The following is a 7,356-nucleotide window of genomic DNA, read 5'->3' as shown; positions in this document are numbered from 1 at the left end:
GATGGTCTACGTACGTGTAGGTTTTTGAGTTAAAGTGGGGTAGGGGTACGTCTTGTTGTAGTTTTAATTTTTTTTTGGGGGGGGGGGGGGGGGCATTCTGTTATGTGGGGAAGGGGAAAGGGACGACCTTTATATATGTATAGCGTCCTTTATTAAGATGCTATATCTATAGTGTCTTAATAAAGAACGTTATATGTATAGCATCTTTTAAAAGGGCATTATCCTTAACTAGGCAAACGGTCGTTAAGGTATAGCGTCCTTTTAAAAGATGTTATACATAAATTGGTCGCCAGATTTTTTCTCTACACATTTTGATTCTTTGAGTCTAAAAGAACCACATTTTGGTTCCGGACTCCAATTTCCTCATATGTGGGTTGTGACGTGGATATATATTTCTTTTGTTGTCGAAGTGGCAGTTTTTATTTGACAATATTATCCTGTGTGGCAGCTTAGAAAGTAATTTCCGGTTACGGGTAAAGAATTTTGAGAAAATTTTGACTAATTTATATAGGAATAATTTTTTTTAACAAAATTAATTTTTTGACTTTATCACAATATGCCGTTAGTTGGATGTGATAATAACGCAAAAAAAAAAAGGAAGTCCATTATTTTTCCTATTATTTTCTTCCAATTTGTATTGAATTACACTGGTATGATAAGTGAATATATAAAAGCATTATATTATACTCCCTCCGGTCCACAATAAGTGACCAATTTGCAATTTTATTTTGGTCCAAAATAAGTGTCCATTTATATAATAAAGAAAGAATTTAATTTGTTTTTACAAAATTACCTTATGTACATATCCCTAAAAAATTTTCTTCCTCCTCACATTAAATATTTAATTAAGGGTAGTTTAATCATATTAAGTATTTTTGTATAGAATTTAATATTTTCTTAATAAGCATGATAAAAATAAATTTGTCACTTATTGTGGACGGAGGAATTAATGGAGACATCTTCAAATCAACATAGAATGATGTCATTAAACAACTAAATGAGGAAAAGGGGAACAAAAGAAAGAGCAGAAGCGTGACATTCCTGTTTAGAAAACAATTTTGGTCTCCTTTGAAAAAGTCAAGACTTGACTAGCAATATGGGGCGAGCCAACGAATTTTGTGGCCAAAAGTCAAATTTTACGAGGTGTCTTATTTTTTTTTTAATTTTTTTTTTTTAGTTTGAAGTCCATTTTTCTAGTTTTTTATATACAAAGTTTTTAATAAATTTTTTATAATCAATTCTTTTTCTAATAATTTTTTCTCAATTGACAATATAGTTAATCCATTTAAACTCTCTTCGGACATTATTGAGCTTAGTTAAGATTTTATGAATTTTAATTTTGAAAAATATCTTTTTGCTGAAGTAACGGTAACAGGAATTATTAACATTATTTTATAAGCAATATAGGCATTTGGAAAAGAATCAAATCTTTTTATTTGATTGAGTATATCAATTGAACTGTTATCTTCTAATTGTATTATTTTCCTTAACACTTTTAATTTAGAAAATAAATATAAACCATCAATATCAGATTGATTATTATGCTTCAAGGAACACTCAAGATTAAGGCAGTATTTTTCTAAATTTTAATCATCTAGTGATCTCGGTTTTTTTACGTTAAATAGAAAACAAAATATATTTTCATATGCCTCGAATTGTTCAAATCTATTTTGAAGTGAAAAAAATAGTCTTGTCTACTATGTATAAAAAACAATTAACTCTAAAGTACTCTTCGAGAGATTTTGAGATTTCAATGTCAATATTCTTGGTAAATTATTTTTTTCTATATATCACACGTTTTTTACGAAGTTCGGGTTTGATTTTCATTTCAGATGCAATTTCCTTGGCAGAAATCATACTAGTTGCAAATCCTTTTACCCCTTAAGCTTTTAAGACCATAAGTTTTAAAAGTCTTTTTTTTCTTAAACTATGTGGCGAGTCAAACAACTTCATCTAAACTGAAATATATGGAGTATATAATATATTAGGTGTAACAGAAAATGGGGCCCCCACAAATGTGGAGCCTAAAACGGTTGTTTTACCTGCTTTAGGGTAGGGCCGCCCCTGCTAGCAATTTTTTTTTGTCTGTTTTTTATCAGCCAATCGTAGAGAAATGAAAATGAACAAGAGGATTAAGAACCATAGTTATCTTCACATATTTTTAGTTTAGGCTAAGGTCTTTTTATCCTATTATTATTATGTGTTGGCCTTTTGTTGATACCAAATAATGTACTGTACTTACTTTTGCCTATTCTTAAGCTTTTTGGTAGTACTAGTAGTAGTTGTAGTTTTGGTGATTAATTTTGAGAAATTTTCATAAAGCACTATCTTTTAGTGGTAATTAGCTATCTATAGATATCATTTGTTATATTACGTCCTGTAGATACGTTTTGAGTTTTTATAAGATGTATTTGATGTATTTAGACTACTGTATTCATGAATACAATAGGAAAAATAGTCGTGAATCATGGAAGTCCAGCTAATCAGTTGTTGTATTCAACTGTATTTAAGAGTTGTATCATTGAATACGGTAACGTATATTCCTTAAAAAACGGACCTTTCAACTGATTTAAAACGGAAAGGAAATCAATCTAGCAAATAGTCTCCTAATATAACTCAATTAACACAATTATATCACCCATAATCTGTATTTCTCGCTTCATTAAAGATTTTCCATCTGAAAGTATCAAAAAACAGAGCAAATCGTGGATTCTCAATTCTCCCTTCTTTCTTTTCAGTTCCTTTGTTACAGTTCGTACAAAACAAATTTCAACCAAGAAAACTCGAGATTGATACAATTATATACAGAAATACGTTGAAATTCGATTTTGCATATGACTACATCAATGTACCCCTAAATCACATGAATTTTGTTCCATGGAGTTATTTTTTCCGTTAAATCTAGTTATGGATTTAAATTTACTTATGTCTGTGCAGATTCCTAATGAATTTGAATAATGAGACGGTCTCCATTGAGCTCAAGAATGGCACCGTTGTTCGTGGAACTATTACAGGTATCTCTTTTTTTTCCCTACCTCTCAGTCTCTCCATTGTGCGTTTTTTATTGATTATGTATTAATAATACATGTATTGTTGTGGAGCATTACGCTAGTACATAAGAATTGAATGTAAAATCAAATTATATGTATATGTATTTAGTTGTATTTGTGAAAGGTTACTTGCCCTTCACTGTTGTTCTTTTTTATTTTATATGTATTAATAATACATGTATTCTTGTGGAATACAATGGCTCTAAGTGTTTTTTATTAAATGTATTTGTTGTATTAAAATGCATGCTTATAAGTATAGGTGTATTCAGACATGTTTAAATGTATAACAATGTATATATTTGTGTTGTATACTACTCTATATATATATATAGATGCAATAATATATCCAAACGTAGGTGGTGTCATCGACTGAATATTTGCATACGGTGAACGATGAAGGAAGACATTGCACCGTTTGCCTCTTAGAGAGAAAATGCAGTTGTGGGCGGTTCCAAGTCGACGAATTACCGTGCCCACATGCTTGGGCTGTCCTGAAGATCAAGTTTCTAATGCCAGAAGATTATTGCTCTGATTATTACAAACCAAAGTCTGTTGTAATGAAATATGAGGTGCCCATGTATCCTTTGCCGGACCGGAAAGAATGGAATATACCAACACATATAGCATATGAAGTTGTAATACCACCCAAATGGAAAAGACCTCCGGGAAGACCAAAGAAGAAGCGTGATAAGTCGTTCATTGAATTGATGCAAAAGAAAAATCAACATTCGTGTAGCATATGTGGGAAGGAAGGACATAATAAGCGTACTTGTAGAAATGCTCCACGTAGAAATTAGTTCACATTCTGACTTGTATTAATGCAAAACGATTTATTATTGGAACCGGTTTCATTTCGAATATATTTTGGATATACTTAGTTGGTGTATTAAATCTGAATTCGTAGTTAAAATACGACTATTATATCTTCATTACATCTGAATATAGATGAATACAATCATTGAATATATATGATTACACTCGGTTATATACATTGGATATGATTGTATCATAGGAAATCAGAGATTGAATATGATTTCTGAATATTAAATACATGTATTCAAATACACCTGAATACATATTAATACAATATGTTATACACTTATAGATGTCTAAATATGTATTGTACAAAGGTCTAAATAGACTTGAATACATATGCATATAAATGAATACAGATGAATAAAATCAGTTATATACATAAGACGTATTCAAAATACAGCTGAATACATATTAATGCAATACATTATATAAATATGAAGGTCTAAATACACCTGCTGAAAATATGTGAACATACTCTGCTGAATACATATAAATACAACTTAATGGATATAGATAAATAAATCATGTTGTTATACATATCAATACAATATGGTAAATTATAATATAAATGCAACCTGTCGACTTGTTATGAATGCAATAAGTTTGATAGAGAGTAATACAGTAAGTTGAATACTGACTGATACAATAAGTTGAATACATATCAATACAATATGTTGCATACATATCAATACAAACTGTTGCAAACATACTTAAAAAAACAACAGGTTGAAGCACAAAAACAGTCAATGCATCGATTGGATGCTTGAAATGATAGTATATAAACACTATTGATACGGTTAATAAATTAAAAAAAATTTGAACTAACACCATCTTTACCAACACACTGTCCAAACAAACAGTATTCACAAAAAACTCCCATCGAACACTACATTCACCTAAGACTACTCTAACATTATCTTAACCGACGTATCAGAATCAGTGATGTGCCTAAGAATCTTTGAAGGTGCTTCGCTCTCACTTATGGTGTCAGCGTCTATCTTCCGCATAGCATAGTCCCAAAGGAGGGCACCATATCTTTGACATAGTAAATTGGCATCAAATTTTATTTGTGAAACCAAACCAACGGTGCTCAGAAACTCTGCGTATGCTGCGACATGCACCCCACAATCCCTGAAAGAATACATTAAAATTGTGACGACCCAAAGGGTCATCACCTGTTTCTTACCCATTTTGTACTTCCGAGGCCTTGAAAACCTCATTTAGGGTTACCTCGATTTGCGTACGCAGTCCGGGCGCATAGCAGGAATGCTTAAATATGAGATTCTGTGAAAAAAATGCTAAATTTTGATATTAAAATGAATAAATTTGACTTCGGTCAACATTTTGGATAAACGGACCCGGACCCGTATTTTGACGGTCCCGGAGGGTCCGTAGGAAAATATGGGGCGTATGCCCGGAATCGAATTCCGAGGTCCCAAGCCCGAGAAATGAATTTTTGAGTAAAATTGTTTTCTGAAAATATTTAAGGAAATTGGAAATGAAAACTGATTGGAAAGTGATGGTATCGGGCCCGTATTTTGGTTCCGGCGCCCGGTACAGGTCTTATATATGGTTTAAGAACTTTCTGTAAAGTTTGGTTGAAAACAGACGTCGTTTGACGTGTTTCGGACTTGAAATGGAAAATCTGATGTTTTGTGAAACTTGGAAGAAATCATGGATTTTGAGGCTTAATTCGATGTATATGATGTTATATTAGCGATTTGATCGCACGAATAAGTCCGTAGGATATTTTTGAGGTTGTGTGTATGTTTGGTTTGGAGCCCCGACGGCTCGGTTGAGTTTTGGATAGGCCGTGAGTGCATTTTGTACCTTTGAGAAAAATCTGGCATTTCAGTTCTGCAATCTTCGCAATTGCGAAGAAGGTCTCGCAAATGCGAGCTCGCAAATGGGAGCCTGTGATCGCAAATGCGAGATAGGTGATCCTGCAGCTGGGTCGCAAATGTGACCATCTGGTACGCAAATGCGAAGTGGAGCCTGTCGCAAATGCGATGCTGGGACTTTCGCAAATGCGACACTTTTGGTCGCAAATGCGAAGTCCCTCCCTTTGCCCAGTGTTCGCAAATGCGAACTTGCCTTCGCAATTCCCACATCAGGTCAGGGTTCGCAATTACGAACCCCAGTTCGCAAATCCCATATCTGCAACCTGCATATTTTACACTTAGCCGAATTTTGAACCATTTTCAACATTCTTTCAACACACAAACTTCTTTGGGCGATTTTTCAAGAACAAACCTTCTTCCAAATCAATTGTAAGTTGATTTTTACTCATTTCTTTCAATCATTAACATCATTTAACATGTTTTCAACTTAAAATCAAAGATTTTCATGGGAGAAATTGGGGGTTTTGGGTAGAACCTAGGTTTTTCTAAAAATTGGGGATTTGGACCTCAATTTGAGGTCCGATTTCAAAACAAATCATATATTTGGGTTCGTGGGGGAATGGGTAGTCGGGTTTTGGTTCGAACCTCGATTTTGACCACGTGGCCCCGGGGGCTTTGGGTAAAACTTTGGGAAATTCATTTTATGCATTCAAATTGATTCATTTAGCGTTTATTGATGTAATTAAGTAACTTGTGACTAGATTCGAGCGGATTGGTGGTGGGATCGAGGGGTAAAGCCATAATTGAGACTTGAGTTGAATTCAAAGCATTGAGGTAAGTGTTCGGTTTAACCTTAGATTGAGGGATTAGGAGTTGACTCATATTTGTTATGTGTTTCTTGTGGAGTACGACGTATAGGCATGGTGACGAGTATCTATACGTCGGTGTCGAGCATGACCGTGAGTCTTAAATTGACATTTTGTGTTCTTGAATAATACTATGGATGAAATAGTGAGTAGACTTGTGATATTGAGCACAGGTTTAGCTTATTTTCGTGGAAGTTAATCATGAGTTAGAAATGGTGATAATAGAAATGTTAAAACTCGAATTGAGATTGGTTATAGCTGGTTCTCCCTTGCCGGGATGAGTATACTTGTACTGTTGAGTTCCCTTGCTGGGATAGAGTATTTTATGATTAATCCCCCTGCCGGGATTTGTGGTTATGATTGCTGTAAGCTATGTATATTTGGAACTGGTTGCGCGCCGCAACATACGTTATATTGGATCGGGTTGCACGCCGCAACATATATTGTATTGGGTCGGGTTGCACGCCGCAACATATATTGTATTGGGTCGGGTTGCGCGCCGCAACAGGTGTATATTATAATTAGTGGATCAGGTCGCACGCTGCAGCAGTTATATTTATACGTACGGGTCGGGTTACGCGCCGCAACAGTAGTGCTATCATATTGTTTTGGACATTGTACTGTTCCTTCGTATTTAATTCAGTTTCTGCCAAGTTGAACTGTTTCCCCGAGGCATGTACCCCCCCTCTCTTATAACTGCTCATTACTTGTTTATTTTTCTGCAATATATTATATAACTGCACAGATTTGTCTGGAGTCTGGTACTAGCCTCGTCACTACCTC

The sequence above is a fragment of the Nicotiana attenuata genome, unplaced genomic scaffold (genome assembly GCF_001879085.1).
Source record: "Nicotiana attenuata strain UT unplaced genomic scaffold, NIATTr2, whole genome shotgun sequence".
Lineage (NCBI taxonomy): Eukaryota > Viridiplantae > Streptophyta > Magnoliopsida > Solanales > Solanaceae > Nicotiana > Nicotiana attenuata.
This window is presented reverse-complemented; position numbering follows the sequence as displayed.